We start from the raw sequence: 17,500 nt of genomic DNA, 5'->3' as shown, positions 1-17,500 counted from the left end.
TGCATGAATTACAGGTAGTAAAAAGGTTTTACAAAAATATTGCTTGAATTAAATGGAAAAAGAGAAGGTTTATCAAAAATATTGTATGAATTACGGATGGGAAAAGAGAAGGTTTATCAAAAATATTACCTGAATTACAGATGGAAAAAGAGAAGGTTTATCAAAAATGTTGCGTGAATTACAGATGGAAAAAGAGGTTTATCAAAAACATTGTATGAATTGCAGATGGAAAAAGAGAAGGTTTATCAAAAATATTGCTTGAATTAAATACGAGAAACGAGGAAGCTTGATGCAAACCAAAGGGGAATATCAGTCAGTCATTTGGCTTATGGGATTATCACCCAAAAGTAGCTTTGAAAAGTTTTCAGAAACGTTGCAAAAAAATCGCAAGATCATTGTTGTTAAGTTACCATGATTGCGCAATTGACATTTTCTTTGCTTTCACAGAACTTACAAGATGATATATTTATCTTGACGATTTTATGTTTAGTCATATTTAATCACTATTCTCCTGAAATCTTTATATCCGTAGGGGGTTAGTGCTGTCAGTACAATTCGCGTGGCGCACCGTAGGCATTGCCCGAGGGTGTTTGAAGCGTCCCTTCGGCATCTAGCTGCACCCAATCGCTTTTTAACCTTTTCTTGACCTCCACTCCAGATTCCTTTTTAGTTTTCCGTAAAAGAAATGCATTGTGCCGGCTTTGTTTGTCCGTCCGCACTTTATTCTGTCCGCTCTCAGATCTTAAAAACTGCTGAGGCTAGAGGGCTGCAAATGGGTATGTTGATCATCCACCCTCCAATCACCAAACATACCAAATTGCAGCCTTCTAGCCTCAGTAGTTTTTATTTTATTTAAGGTTAAAGTTAGCCATAATCATGCTTCTAGCAACGATTTAGGATAGGGCACCACCGGGCCGTGGTTAAAGTTTCATGGGCCGCGGCTCATACAGCATTATACCGAGACACCTAAAGATAGATCTATTTTCGGTGGCCTTGGTTATACGCTGTACAGAAAACTCGATGGCGCCGAAGAAACTTCTGCGCATTTTTTACCTGCTTTAGTCTTGCTGTTCAACTTCTCTGACTGTTACTTCTCAGTGCAACTGTGGGATTTCCTCCCAGTTTCACCTTTAGATCCTTGTACTTCATCTCCTTTATCTTGCGGATCTCTTTATCTTGGTTGTCAGCCACTCCAACTTAAGCACTGAAGTCATCCTTTCTTTGCAGCATAGAGTTTCTCCCTTCCTTCCCAGGTTCTCCTACTCAAGCACTGTGACTAGCTTCTATAACACACCCTCTCCCACTACCCCCTTTCATTTCTGGCCCAGTGGTGAAATTGGACCGAAATGGTTTCACCAGTTAACGCATGTTTCACACCAGAAGCTGCACTGGCATGAACTGTTAATTATCCTTTTCTCAGCATAATCTCAATCAGCAGTTACTGGCTGCTGAAAAGCAAGAGCCCGTGCCAGCACAAGGCTGGCAAACTCTTAAGTAGCAGTAGCAGTAGTAGTAGTAAGTGCTGAATGGCTGTAAGTGTCAAAGTGCTTGGCTTGAAAGCCTAAGTTTCATAATATCAAATTCTGAAGGTTTTTGATGTCCTTATCATAGCAAGGTTATTATCGTTGAGCCATGAGGTTCTGGATTGAGTTTCCCAAATATAGTAATAGCTTAGTGTTTTGAGGGTTAGATATAGGCTGTGTACGTTATTAGGGACTAGGTATGTCAGCAAGTTAATCATAAGGTAGCTAAAAGAAAAAAATAAGCTTAAACTTGCGTAGGAGAATGTAAGGAAAAAATGTGAATGTTGTATAGCATATGCGGTGAACAGTAATGATGGCACAGGTAAAAATGGCACAGGTAAAAATGGCACTAGTGAAAAAATAGGAAAAAATGGCACAGGGGGAAAAAATAGATTGATTCATCTACAATATTTCGCCATGTCTAGTACTAGCCCACTGGGGATCAAATGTTCCCTAAATGCATCTGATCACTGGGGGGCTAAATTATAGTACTTAACACGGCGAAATATTGTAGATGAATAACTGTTTTGTCGTGTTTAGTACTAGCCCCTGAGGGGATCAAAATAATGTACTTAAGTGCATCTCATCACCGGGGGGCTAGTACTTAACAGAGCGAAACATTGTAGATGAATCACTGTTTTGCCATGTTTAGTAGTAGCCCTTGGGGGGATTAAAATAATGTACCTAAGTGCACCTGATCACTGGGGGGACTAGTATTAAACACGGCAAAACATTGTAGATGAATCAATACATTTTTTCCCCTTGTGCCATTTCTTCCTATTTTTTCCTTTTTTTCAATTGTGCCATTTTTTCCTATTTTACCACTTGTGCCATTTTTTCCTTTTTTTACTTGTGCCATTTTTTCCTTTTTTTTCTTGTATAATTTTTTTCCTTTTTTACACTTGTGCCATTTTTCGCTATTTTTTCACTTGTGCCTTTTTTCCATTTTTTCACTTGTGCCATTTTTTCCTATTTTACCACTTGTACCATTTTTTCCTATTTTTTCATTGGTGCCATTTTTACCTGTGTATTTTACCTGTGTTATTTTTACCTGTGCCATTTTTACCGTGCCATTTTTCCCTGTGCAGTTATTACATAAATTCATAGCATATTCAGTACATTTTACATTCCTCCTATTTAACATTTGAACATGCCGCAGCCATAGAGGAATTTAACAGACTGCAGGAGAGAAAAGTATAATCATAAATCTATTGCTCACAGTTGTGTATAGTTTTCATTCATTCATATCTGTACTTACAATTATTTTAGAGAATAAACGGCAGCAAACGTAATTTTGCCTATGGAATGGAGCTGAACTGTTTGTTTCATTTGTCATTCATTTTTCATATTTCCTACGAGTATAAATGACCGTATTTGTTTATGATAAGTTTCTCTGGTGAAATGAAATAGGAAATGCAAAAGCGCCCAGGTCGTTAAAAAAATATCAGACAGGACCCCTTGGACGGTAAAATTGTTAAAAAAAAATGTGGTTTTCATGACCTCATCTCTGAATAGAAGATGTATATAGTAAAAGTAACAACTTTTGCAGACAACCTCTTGAAAAGTGAAAAAGAGTAACTTCCAAAAACAAAATCTTAAATTAGCGAATATACAGGTAGTAGTTTTGAATCGACTACCAGAAACTGTTGGCAAATAAACCCACAACTATTCAGGCTAGGGGAACAACCTCATCTCTGAATAGATGATCATCTGTATAGTAAAAGTAACCACTCTCGCTTGAAAAAGTGAAAAAGGGTAACTTCTAAAAACAAAATCTTAAATTAGCAAATATAGTAATTTTGAATCGAGTCCCAGTCACTGCTTGCTCGTAACCGCGCAACCAGTCGCGGTAGGGGGAACAACCTCAGCTCCGGATAAATAATGTTTTAGTTAGGTAGAGTACCAACCTCTGCAGTCAACCTCTGTCAAGCTGAAAAAGGGAACTTCTAAAGAAAAAAATCTTAAATGAGCAAATATAACCATTTTGAATCGAGCAACAGACACTGCTTATATATAACTCCACCCCCGTAGTGGGGTAGTGCCGTCAGTGCACCTCATGCGGTGCACCGTAGGCATTACTTAAGGTTCTTTGCAGCGTGCCGTCGGCCCTTAGCTGCAACCCCTTTCATTCATTTTACTGTACCTCCGTTCATATTCTCTTTCTTCCTCAACCTCTCCTAACAATAATTGATTCACAGTGCAACTACGAGGTTTTCCTCCTGTTACACCTTTCAAGCCTTCTACTGTAAATTTCTGTTTCAGCGCTGAGTGACCTCTTAGGTCCCGGCGCTTGGCCTTTTTAGCCTCAGTTTTATATCCTGTTCTGTTCTGACTTTGTCTCACGCACACACATACGCACAAACACAGAGTGAATGTTATGTGAATGAATGATAAAAAATAAAAAAAGAGAATAGTGAAAAAGACACCCAATCATTCGCACAAACAGAGCGAATGTTGTATGAATGAATGAATGATAAAAAAATGAAAAAGTGAATTGTGACGAAACAAAAAAAAAAAAAGCACACGCAATCAGAAACAAATCATAGCGCGACGCCGGCAAAGAACAATAAACAGAGAGAGAGATTTCGAACATTCTGTCCCCGTTTGTTGTGAAAATAAAGCCCAACGAAAATTGGTATCGCGCTGATTGAAATGTTCGGTATAGGTAAAAGAAAAGTAAATATAACTATTTTTAGGCGCCGATGATTTTAGCCATTACCTTCATTTCCACCCAACTGTTGTGTCGCTTTTAATTTGTCCTCTCTGCTTGCAGTGCTTTTGGGCTTCGTGATATTGCGCTGTGTGTTTTTCTAGGGCTGACATGTTCCTCTTGTCATTTTATCCGTTGCATGTCGCCGAGGAACGCGAAATGAATTTCCCGCGTTGCTTTTTTTCTCTCTCCGTTCCTTTCCCAGAGTCCAAACTTTCGTTTGGAGGGCCCCCGTATGGGTGGTTGGGCCGCCAGTGCACCTCACGCGCGGTGCACTGTAGGCATTACTTAAGGTTCTGTGCAGCGTCCTTTCGGCCCCTAGCTGTAACCCTTTCCATTCGTTTTTTTGGACCTCCGTTCATATTCTCTTTCTTCCGTCTTACTTCCACCCCCTTATAGTAATTGTTGCATATTGCAACAACGAGGTTTTCCTCCTGTTACACCTTTCAAACCTTTATGACTGTCAATTTTCGTTTCAGCGTCGAATGACCTCATTATAGGTCACAGCGCTTGACCTTTGGCCTAAATTTTAAATTTCCTTCGTATGGTTGTACTTCAGTCACCAAGGTAGCTGAATCATCGAAATTTATATCTTGGCAGGTACCGTAGTTCTGGTGATTCTGAATTCGTTCAATTGTTCCTAACAAAAGTTCGTACCAGAGCGAGAATGATTATGCTCTTCATCTCTTATGCAACGACTTTTATCAGCTTTTTGTAACATGTGTCAAGTTACGTTATGCTATTCCACCCTAAAATGGAAGACTGCAGCATCTGCAAAAAATACAAAACTGAGAAAAATGGTAGATACTGCGGATATCCCTTGCCTTGCTGCTGATTTTGCAGATACTGCAAATGGGACCTCCTAAATAAAGCACTGAAGGATCATTCTGAAACTGCAGTAACTTGTGTATTAGTGTTTCACGAGTCCAATAGGTGGCATATCTCAATTTCGAAAATTTTGATACTGAAGTTTTCCATTTTAGGGCACTGTAGGTCTGTAGTTGCATGGTGGATCACACTATCCCCTGTACAATACACTTTGTTTTACTTTGAACTGTCTGTGACCAATTTACTTTGATTTTTTTCATTTCCGCGAAGTCAGAATGCTTTACCTTGGCATTACTGCCTTGAATTTTTTTTTCGACCAATCTTGTGAACAAAAAATTATATAAGTAATTACTGTGCAAGATTATTATCATAATTGTTCAATTTTCCCCTTAACTTACGCCAGATGGAAGGCGCATGTCAGGTTCAATGGGTATCTTAATTGGAAACTGCAAATACATTATTTTGGGTATCGATCGGTTAATTACGTGAATTTATTTAAGATGTTATTTAATAATATTCAGTCCGAGTATAGGAACAGAGTTAACTTAATAGTTAACTCTGTAATTACACTAATTACTCTAGGGGATGGAACTGATATTTAGCTGCAGTTTTAGTTTTCTGTAAAAGAAAACTATTGTGCCGGCTTTATCTGTCCGTCCGGACTTTTTCTGTCCGCCTTCAGATCTTAAAAAACTAACTGAGGCTAGAGGGCTGCAAACTGGTATGTTGATCATCCTCCCTACAATCATCAAACATACCAAATTGCAGCCCTCTAGCCTCAGTAATTTTTTTTTATTTTAAGGTTAAAGTTAGCTATAATCGCGCTTCTGGCAACGATGTAGGATAGGCCACCACCGGGCCGTGGTCAGAGTTTCATGGGCCGCGGCTCATACAGCATTATACCGAGACCATGAAAGATAGATCTATTTTCGGTGGCCTTGATTATACGCTGTAGAGGCTGTACGGAAAACTGGATTGCGCCGAGGAAACTTCGGTGTATTCTTTACTTGTTTTCATGTAGTCTTAACGGAAATAATATTTTGCCCGAAATTATATGAAAATATATTACTTCTATAAACCAGAATTATTGATGATGTTCTAAGCTTTTCCTTATTCATTTTTATTTGAACACATCCAGTAGGAGGGGGGGGGGGGTAGTGCCGTCAGTGCAACTCACGTGGTACACTGTAGGTATTATTACTTAAGGGTCTTTGCAGCGTCCCTAAGACGCCCAGCTGCAACCTCTCTCATTTCTTGTACTGTACCTCCGTTCATATGCTCTTTCTTCCATCTGACTTTCCACCTTCTCTAAAAATTATTTCCCGTTGCAACAGCGATGTTTTCCTCCTGTTACACCTTCCAAACCTTCTTGCTGTCAGTTTCCGTTTCAGCGCCGAATGACCTCATAGGTCCCAGCGCTCGGCCTTTGGCCTATAGCAAGTTTTTTTTTTGTTGCTTTCAGGACCCACCAGGTCTTAGTGGGTGTTGGTTGCAATAGACAGTAAAAAGAGTTGCAGGTGGGCGAATCCTGGGGATGGTGGGGATTTGGGGGGGGGGATGGTGGGGATTTGGGGGGGGGGGGCTGTTAAATGGCAAGATTATAACACCCCTGACCTGGAATAAGAACCTAACTAATCAGACTTCGCACAAACGAATAACAAGCTGGAAAATAAAAAAAAATCGAGCTTTCAACATTGGCAAAAATGAAAGGGGTCCTTTTGATTGCTTATCACCGTCAATCAACTCGTTTTATCCTTGACGGAGTTCCCCCTTCACACGCACACACACACACACACACACACACACACACACACACACACACAAGCAGTCAGTCAGTCAGTTAATTGAAATCATATTGTAATTAATTGGGATCTGCTAAGAACAGTTCACGAAGGCGAATGGTCGAGCAAGAGTTTTTTTTCTATTTTTTCTTTTAATTTCGGACAAAAGGCGGTTCCGATTCATGCCGATTTTTTATTTTTTTTTTAGTTTTCTAATTTTTTTTAAATTTCCGACAAAATGTGGTTCCGATTTGCGTTCGTTTGTTATTTTTTTTTTTAGTTTTCTATTTTTTTTTTATTTCAGAGAAAAAGTGGTTCCGATTTCTGTTGGTTTTTTATTTTTTTTATTTTCTAAATTTTTCTTATTTCCGACAAAAAAGCGGTTCCGATTTGCGTTCGTTTGAAGGCCATCGGGAAACTAATTAATTTTCATTACTTTTCATTACTTTCCAATTCGGAAAGTTGATTAATTTAATTGTTGGTGTATCAGTTTTCGAGTTATTACGAGATAGAAAAGACTCACGGGAGGTGATTGGTAACGCTGTGATGTCCTGAGTGTAATGCTGATGTTTCATTTCAATTGATTCCAGTTTTTTTTTTTTTTTATTTATTCCAGGTTTTTTTTTTTTGCTTTTTTTTATTATCTTTTATTATTTTTTTTTTATTTACTCCAGTTTTTTTTTTATTAATTCCAGGTTTTATTATTATTTTATTCCAGGTTTATTGTTTTTTATTTTTTATTTTCTATTTATTCCAGTTTGTTATTCTTTTTATTATTAGCATTTGGGAAATGCTAAAATCAAAGAAGTTTAGTAGGGTGAATTAGAAGAAAATAAGTAAGATAAACAAGCAAAAAACACAAATTAATAACTAATTAATCAGCCGAAATAGCTTTCCAACTGCTCTTAAATCTTAAATTTAACATCAAAGTCGAAAATCAGCTTCTATATCTTTTTGAGTGATGGTCATATGATGATGCTCAATACGTATTTCATGTCCTGTGGAGGTTCAGTGGTTGCAATCAAATCCCTTTTTGTACTGTAATGTAGGTTGGGTTAATTAGTGTTTACCTGAGCATTGTTATTATATATATATATATGTATATATATATATTTATATATATAAATACATAAATATATATGTATATATGTTATATATATATATATATATATATATATATATATATATATATATATATATATATATATATAAAGTATATACATATATGTATATATATATAAATATATATATATACATATATAAATATATATACATTTCTATTTATATCTATATATAAATATACATATTTATATATATATATATATATATATATATATATATATTATATATATATATATATGTGTGTGTGTGTGTGTGTGTGTGTGTGTGTAGTAGTAGTAGTAAGCCAGACATGTAACGTTCGTTGATTTTTCAGTCACACATTAATTAAGCAATTTTGCCTCTATTTTCAGGTATACATTTACTGTCTACTTCTAGGTAAGTGCCATTATTTCAATTTGATTAAGAGTGCATAAATGTACTTCCGGAAATTTTATATGTATATTGAGAGTCCGGTCTATCTCAAGAGCCATGGATGTGATACATGCTATTTCACTTTGTTCGCTATTTGTGAAAATATTATTTACACTCTGGTACTTATTTTGGTCTCAATTTAAAGGTGAATATTTGTACTATACTGTGGTATGTTCAAGGGAACGGGAGCACGAAACAAATGAGGCGTGCACTGGAATAACCCCCCTCAATTTTCGTTTCTTCGTCCCAAAGTCGGCTTCACAACATAAACTTTGGTATGGGATGGAGCGAAACCTTGTTTGCACACTGTAAACGCGTCCTTAAGCCATTTATAAATAAGTTTTTGTAATACTGATATTATTTTTTGCTTGTATACTTTTATTACTTATTGTTGCAAGGCTGGACTGCTGCTGTATACTTGTACCAAAAGACAATTTTTAACTTACATGTGACTATTAGTGTTGAATTATCTCCAACTTGGAATTATTATTAGTGATACCTGCTAGCTACTAGTAGGAGCTACTAGTAACAAAAAACAATATTAACAAACACTTACTGTTAGTATTAAAGAAAATTGTTGCACTTACCTGACACTCATTCATTATGACTTTGTTTTGTTGTTTTGACGACTTGGACTCGTTTTTTGCTATTAATGCCTACTAGTAGGAACAAGTAGCAAGTAGCAGTCATACACAAACACCCAAACTGAGCATGTATTATTATACTATGTTTTTTTTTGTACCTGTACAAATTGTTTTAATTGAATTTTTTTTTGTAATAACAATCTTCTTGCCGATTTCTTACTACTTGCTACTAGTAGCAAGTAGTAGGAAATTCTTACCACATTAACTCTCTCGGAAGGGAAATGCGTCTAAAACGTTATAACATTACATTTTTTGAGTTTGGGGCTCCTTTTATGCACAAATTCACAAAAGTAAATTAATATCTGAATTTGCTACTTGTTGGTGTCACTTAAGACACTTCTAGTAGCTAATGAACATTCCGAAAATTGTATCTGGGCTACTTAAACCAATTTAATATTACCAACCAACAAATTCTCAATCGGAAAGTTACGTGTCGAGTTTATAAGTGGTGAAAAACCATGTTCAAAATGCTTCAAATGCTTAAAAATGCCATAGCACATTCAGTTATTGCTACTTTATAGCTTCTAGTAGCAAAAGTTGTAAAGTCTAATTTTTTTTACTACCCTAGCGTTTAATTACAGTAAATTTGCAACAATTTTCATATAAAAATTTTTTCTGAGAAACAAATAATAATGTTGCTATGGCATTTCTAAGTTTCAAAACTTTGAACACGATTTTCTCGCTTTTTTAAAATGTGGCCAAACCTGGTTATTCCAGTGGACACCTCAAATGGTCGAAATGATGAACTGAAAATCACCAAAACTGGTGCATCATCCCACCATAGGTGGCGTAGGTGTTTGGTTTAAGGATGGTATATATATATATATATATATATATATATATATATATATATAATATATATTTATTATATACACATATATACATTATATATATATATATATATATATATATATATATATATATATATATATATATATATATATATATATATATATATATATGTATATACATATTTATATATATATATATATATATATATTTATATATAAATATATATATATATATATATATATATATATATATGTATATTTATATATATATATATATATATATATATAAATACATATAACGAGGTCAGTTGTATACTTTATTGAATGACGTCGAGTAGCTCCAACATCAACAGCCGACAGTCTACGGACTGTTTCCACTGATAAACTCCGAGGGAGACCCGAAAACATAGAAGGCAGCAGTAGAGAGTCCTCGGGAACTTCACTACCACGAATAGAAACAAATTGAGTCTTCCTTCAGCAACACAAACCCGTAAGTTAACAACATTTTGTTCTTTCCATCTTATTCTAAAGAAATAATAATAATGCTGAATCTGATTCATGAATTGTCTACAAATTTAAATTATTTTATCATAATTGCTTTATATTTCCGTATCACAGAATAATTCAGAGTTTAATAAGTAAAAATCCACAGTTGTTTAAACTAGCAGAGCTTTTTTTGAAAGTACAAAATCCCGCAGGGGGGGTTGGTGTGCCATCAGCTTTGCAGCGTCCCTTCAGTCCCTCTGGTGCACTGTAGGCGTTCTCTTTCGTCCATCTGCTTTAACAATTGAGTCCCTTCATGTCCCTAGCTGCAACCAAACCTTTCGTTCCTTTGGGCTGAATGACCTCATAGGTCCCAGTGCTAGGCCTTTGGCCTAAATTCTATATTCGGTTCAATTAATTCATTTTCATTTCTGCTGTTGATGACTCTATTAGGTAAATTAACCTGAAATATGTTCTAACAATATCAAGCCAAAAAGAAAAAAATACTATCTGAATAATCTCTTAACCGTTTCAGGTGGGATTCGAACTCTAGCATGTCAGGATTTGATGAGGCTACAGTAGAACAGTTTTCCAGGTAAATGGACATAAATCTTTTTCAGTTATTACTTAGCTTTTAACTATATAATTCTGGTATAATTTACTAGAACTGTGGTAGAGTTATTCTTGGTGGTGATATAATTTTTAGAGAAAATAGACAAAAGAAGAAGTTTTTGTTTAGTATCATAGATAAATATATAACGCCTGAATGCTGATGTAAAAAAACCTATTATTATTATTATTATTATTTAGTTTGCTGAACTTTTGAAAGTAGTATTTAAGTAATCTGACTTTTCACGAATTATATCAGTATGCAAAAATTAATTTTTTCCTTCAGGTTTTATGAAAAGAAAACTATTGCGCCGCGGCTTTGTCTGTCCGTCCGCACTTTTTTCTGTCCGCCCCCACATCTTAAAACTACTGCGGCTACAGGGCCACAAATTCTTATGTTCATCATCCACCCTCCAATCATCAATCATACGAAATTGCAGCCCTCTAGCCTCAGTAGTTTTGATTTTATTTAAGGTTAAAGTTAGCCATAATCGTGCATCTGGCACCGATATTGGCCAGGCCACCATCGGACCGTGGTTAAAGTTTCATGGGCCGCTGCTCATACAGCATTATATCGAGGCCACCAACATAGATCTATTTTCGTGGACTTGATTGCAAGCTGTACAGAAAACTGGATTGCGCCGATGACACTTCGGCGCATTTTTTACTTGTTTACTTTTATGATGAATGAGAGTATTGCTTCTACTTACAATGTTTCTCGATTTTTTTTTCAGTGTTTGTAGCATCTTAAGAAGAGCAATTGCAAATCCACTGAAGAAGTCTTCAGCATCGTTTCACCACTGCAACGCTTTCAGCAAGGTATTTGAAAATTATTTTTATTTTGGTATGTAATTTTTGCTTATTGTCTTATTACGAAAGAAATAATTGTATTTGAAACAGTCCTACAGTTGTGAATAGCATCTGAATTTAATTTTTCGTCAACTTTTCAGATTCTTTATATTCATATATATATATACATATATATATTATATATATGTATATATGTATTTATCTCTATCTGTCTATCTATATACTGTATATATATATTATATATATACATTTATATATATATACATATATATATATATATATATATATATATGTATATATATATATAAATATATATATATATATATATATATATATATAAATATATATATATATATATATATATATATATATATATATATATATATAAATATATATAAATATATATATATATATATATATATATATATATATATATAAATATATATATATATATATATATATATATATATATATATATATATATATATATATATATATATATATATATATATATATATATATGTTTATATATGTTTATATATATACATATATGTTTATATATGTATATATATACATATATATACATATACTTACATACACACATTACTTAATAGCATTTTGTACCTAAAGTCACACAGGCATTTTTCTCTCTCGAAACGGGAGCCAACCAAAATTTTTAAAAAATACGATTTAAACTGATTTAACCCAGAATCCAAACCAGGATAGAGGAACTAATGAACGGAGTATCCCCGAATTATTATTGCAGGGATGAAGACGGGTTCGCTTTGCGAAATTCCGCTTCGTTCTGGATATTCGCTTGTTACTTCGCTCCGGAGCTGAATATTGGACGGTATAAGTAATAGTTAGGTTTGTTTGATGGAGAGGGTTTGTAGCCATTTTATGGGTGCTTTATGTATGTATATATATATATATATATATATATATATATATATATATATATATATATATATATATATATATATATATATATATATATATATATATATACACATATATTTATTTACATATTTATACATGTATATATGTGTGTATATATACATATATATACATACAGTATATATATATATATATATATAATATATATATATATATATATATATATATATATATATATATATATATATATATATATATATATATATATATATATATATATATATATATATATATATATATATGTATGTATGTGTGTGTGTGCTTACAGTATATACTAAAATAGTAGGCGTAGATTTTAAAATATTTACGGTACCAGAAATTTGACAAGCAGCAAAGTTCTTTGAACAGAATTTGTATCCAGTTTACGTATTTTGTGCAGAGAAATTTTTACATACGAGGTTCCGTATATACATAAATAGTATGTGCAGATTTTAAAATATTTCCACTGCCAGCAATTTGTATCCATTATGCGTATTTTGTGTATGTCTATACATACAATTACGTGTTTATAACATGTTTGTATATGAGCTTACGTATATATAAGTAAACAGTATGCTGGGATTTCGAAATATTTATGCTACCAGCAATTTTGATCCATTATGCATATTTTGTGTATGTGTGTATATACGCACAGTTAAGTGTTTATAGAATAATGTTTGCATATGAGCTTACATATATATAAGTAAACAGTGTGCGTGGATTTTAAAACATTTACGCTACCGGCAATCTGATAAACAGGCGAGTTCGGAATCGGATAAAGGGGACTTTTCTTGCTTCGGATAAGAGCAACACCAGCAACCAGCTACCAGCAAGCAACCAGCATCAGCTCTGCCTAACTAGGAATGGGGGAGGGTGGTTGGGGAGGGGGGAGGATTGGGAGATGACTCTACGCCAGATCTGTAAAATGATGGTGATGATGCTGAACTGATCTTGTCGTAATTGGACGGAACGATAAATAAAAAATAAGCGAGAGCCGCGTTCACATGCTTGCATGCATGCATGCATGCATGCGGGAATTCACGTATGTGTATGTGTATATGTGTGTGTGTATGTGTATGTGTACCCAAGTACTCCTCATCCAATTAGTCCTAAAATAGGTGTGTGGGGATTTGGGCTCTCTGGGAAATACGTTAATCCTATTAGTAGTAACAAGCTGACTACCGGATGAAGGGATTCCAAAACTTTACCTTCTACCAGGCGGGATCCGGCACAGTCAGTCTCTCTCTCTCTCTCTCTCTCTCTCTCTCTCTCTCTCTCTCTCTCTCTCTCTCTCTCTCTCTCTCTCTCTGTATATGTATTTGTGTCTGAATTTAATGGCCATTTTGCTATTGTGACTGGGTGGCCATAATCCATTCTTTCTGAGTTTTTATTTTTATCTATCGATCTTCCATTATAATAAGGTGGTTGACTCTCTCTCTCTCTCTCTCTCTCTCTCTCTCTCTCTCTCTCTCTCTCTCTCTGTATTTGTATCTGTATCGGATGGCCACTTCGCTTTTGTTATTACATTATTTCTGTTTATTATATATCAATCGTCAGTCATAATAAGTTCTCTCTCTCTCTCTCTCTCTCTCTCTCTCTCTCTCTCTCTCTCTCTCTCTCTCTCTCTCTCTCTCTCTATTTGTATCAACTGGCCACTTCACTATTGTGTATCCATACTCCATTCGTTTGGGTGTTTTTATCCGTCAATCTTCCATTATAACAAGGTGGTTGACTCTCTCTCTCTCTCTCTCTCTCTCTCTCTCTCTCTCACACACACACACACACACACACACAAACACGTAATCTGACACAGTATTTTCATTCTAACCATATATTCCAATTTGCCGTTCATTATATTTTAGAACAAGAATGCAATACGTCAATAAATGGTAAATGTGGCAATAATTTTTCTTCTGTTTCTGTGAATTTGTTTCTTAAAGCAAACTTCGGTGTGGCTGTCTACACAAATTACCATTAAGATTTTTGGTTCATGTATGTGGTTTTGCTTGTGTAGTCCCCATTTTATACATTGTTTATATATATATATATATATATATATATATATATATATATATATATATATATATATATATATATATATATTTATATATATTATATATATATATATATATATATATATATATATATATATATATATATATATATATATATATATATATAAACTAAAAACTTTATCACATACACAATTGTTCTGTGCATTAGTCGAATTACTAACAGGACCTCATTCAAGCTGGATGGTATCTAGTGGAGATATTTATTCAGAAAAAGTTACAAGCTTTCTTGGACAAACTGTCCTCATTATCAAGTATCCGCGCCACTAGATACCATCCAGTTTGAATGAGATCCTGTTAGTAATATATATATACATACAGATATATATATATATATATATATATATATATATATATATATTACATACATATAAAATTCAAAGCACTTTGCTATCGACAGCTCCACACTCATTTGTTTTCCTTTAATCTCAAGACCTGGAAGTCAGTTTGGACAGCGCTTGTACAAGATTAGCGTTGAGACAGCGTCAAAATAAATCCTTTAGGACCGGCTCGACAGTGACTCCCCTCCTCTCCTGGGAATATCCTCCCTCGAGGGTCCTCTCCCCCCGCCCCCGTCAAAAAAATCTGTGGGTGAAAGATCCACCTCGGAGATTGTGCCTAATTGGTGGGTCATTCACATGTAGCAGTATTTTGTGTTGCCTTCGGTGATTTTATGATTTTATTATTATTATTATTATTATTATTATTATTATTATTATTATTATTATTATTATTATTATTATTATTATTCAGATGATGAACCCTATTCATGCGGAACCAGCCCTCAAGGGCTACTGACTTGAAATAATAATAATAATAATAATAATAATAATAATAATAATAATAATAATAATAATAATATTATTATTATTATTATTATTATTATTATTATTATTGCTTAGAAGGTGAATCCTATTCATATAGAACAAACCCACCGAAGGGGCTATTGACTTGAAATTCAAGCTTCCAAAGAATATGGTGTTCATCAGAAAGAAGTGGCAGAAGGTAATTGGAAATACTGAAAGAAGAGATCACTGATTTAAAGATAGAAAATAATAAAAAAAATTATAAATAGATAATTCCAGTTGAGGAAATTGAAGAAATTGACAGCGCTTTAAGAATAGTAATTGAACAGTTACGATACGAAATCTGAAAGAATTGATTACCCGTCTAACGGTTTAAAAAACACTTATGCTATACCTCCGCTGATATTCTCATTCTTCCATCTTACTTTCCACCCTCTCCCAGCAATTTGTCTCGTAGTAGTGCAACTGCGATATTTTTTCTCCTGCTTAACCTTTTAAAACCTTTGTACTCAATTTATCTTTCAGCGCTGAATGATTTCATAGGTCCGACAGGTCTTGGCATTCGGCCTTAATTTTATATTCCATTCCATTCCATGACCAAAAAAATCTTTTAAATGTGCAAAGAGGTACAAGACTAATCTTTCGAGTACCCTATCTACCTTATTCCAAGGTCTTCAAGAAGGGGGATGGATGTGAGTCACGAAGGAACTTGATCGCATAGGAAGCTTGGAAAGTGATTTCACCTTGAAATGAATTCAGCGATGGTCGAACCATTGACTGAGTCCATTATTTTTTTTCTAGGAATCTAGTATCCTATGGCTGAGTCTATTACTTATATTTTTATCTATTATTTATCTTTTTAGGAATATTGTTTTGCATGCATTGTTCAAATGTGACGTCAATGATAATATTTGCATGCTATCTTAAATCTTCATAGGTATATGGGAGTTGTCAGCTTTCATTACTAAGATGGAAATATTAAAATATGGAAATATTAATGTATCTCAAACCACCGTCCATTTATTTGCACTTGTAATTATGATATTAATTAATGAATACACATTCGTAGGGAAAATAGCTGTCTTCCACGGTTACAAAAGATATTAGCAGTAATATAGTTATTTTCCAATAGATAGGTTGCAAAAGCAAGAAAATAAGCTTGTAAAGGAGTTTGTTTGATTGCAGCGTTGAAATAAAGGAAATTCCCGTTACTGCATCTTACGTGGTGCACTGTAAGCGTTACTAAAGGGTGTTTAAAGTATCTCCTCTGCCCTAACTACACATACGTTTTAGCTTTTTTTTTTTTTACTTCTGTTCTTCCTGCTTGCGTTTTTCCATCTTGCTGTCCAGCCTCTCTGACTATTACTCTCAGTGCGACTGGGAAGTGAATATATCTCTTGGTTAATATTCTCGATCATAAATCTCGAGTGGCTACCTCGTCTGAAGAGGAGAAGTGGACTTTTGGAAACTCTCTCTCTCTCTCTCTCTCTCTCTCTCTCTCTCTCTCTCTCAAGTAGAATATTTCCTATATTGATGCTTTGCTTACAGATTCTCTCTCTCTCTCTCTCTCTCTCTCTCTCTCTCTCTCTCAAGTAGAATATTTCCTATATTGATGCTTTGCTTACAGATTCTCTCTCTCTCTCTCTCTCTCTCTCTCTCTCTCTCTCTCTCTCTCTCTCTCTCTCTCAGGTAGAATATTTCTTTTATTGCTTTGCTTCTCTCTTCTCTCTCTCTCTCTCTCTCTCTCTCTCTCTCTCTCTCTCTCTCTCTCTCTCTCTCAAGTAGAATGTTTCCTTTGTTGATGCTTTGCTTACAAATTCTCTCACTCTCTCTCTTTCTCAAGTAGAATATTTCCAATATTGATGCTTTGCTTACAAATTCTCTCTCTCTCTCTCTCTCTCTCTCTCTCTCTCTCTCTCTCTCTCTCTCTCTCTCTCTCTCTCATAAGGAAAAGCGAGCGATGGAAGGCCCCGA

General features: G+C 34.5%; 1 long non-coding RNA gene across 1 annotated transcript in view; it reads left to right on the top strand.

Annotated features, from left to right (window-relative positions):
* The window catches only part of LOC136849317 (uncharacterized), a 200,604-nt gene that overhangs the window by 6,730 nt on the left and 176,374 nt on the right, over nt 1–17,500 (top strand). The window contains exon 2 of the long non-coding RNA XR_010856289.1: nt 8,315–8,339. This is a non-coding gene — a long non-coding RNA (uncharacterized lncRNA). The remainder of the gene's footprint in view (nt 1–8,314; nt 8,340–17,500) is intronic.

Source organism: Macrobrachium rosenbergii, chromosome 20 (assembly GCF_040412425.1).
Source record: "Macrobrachium rosenbergii isolate ZJJX-2024 chromosome 20, ASM4041242v1, whole genome shotgun sequence".
Classification (NCBI taxonomy): domain Eukaryota; kingdom Metazoa; phylum Arthropoda; class Malacostraca; order Decapoda; family Palaemonidae; genus Macrobrachium; species Macrobrachium rosenbergii.
Note: the sequence above shows the minus strand (reverse complement) of the source record. Positions and strands in the feature narration are given on the sequence as shown.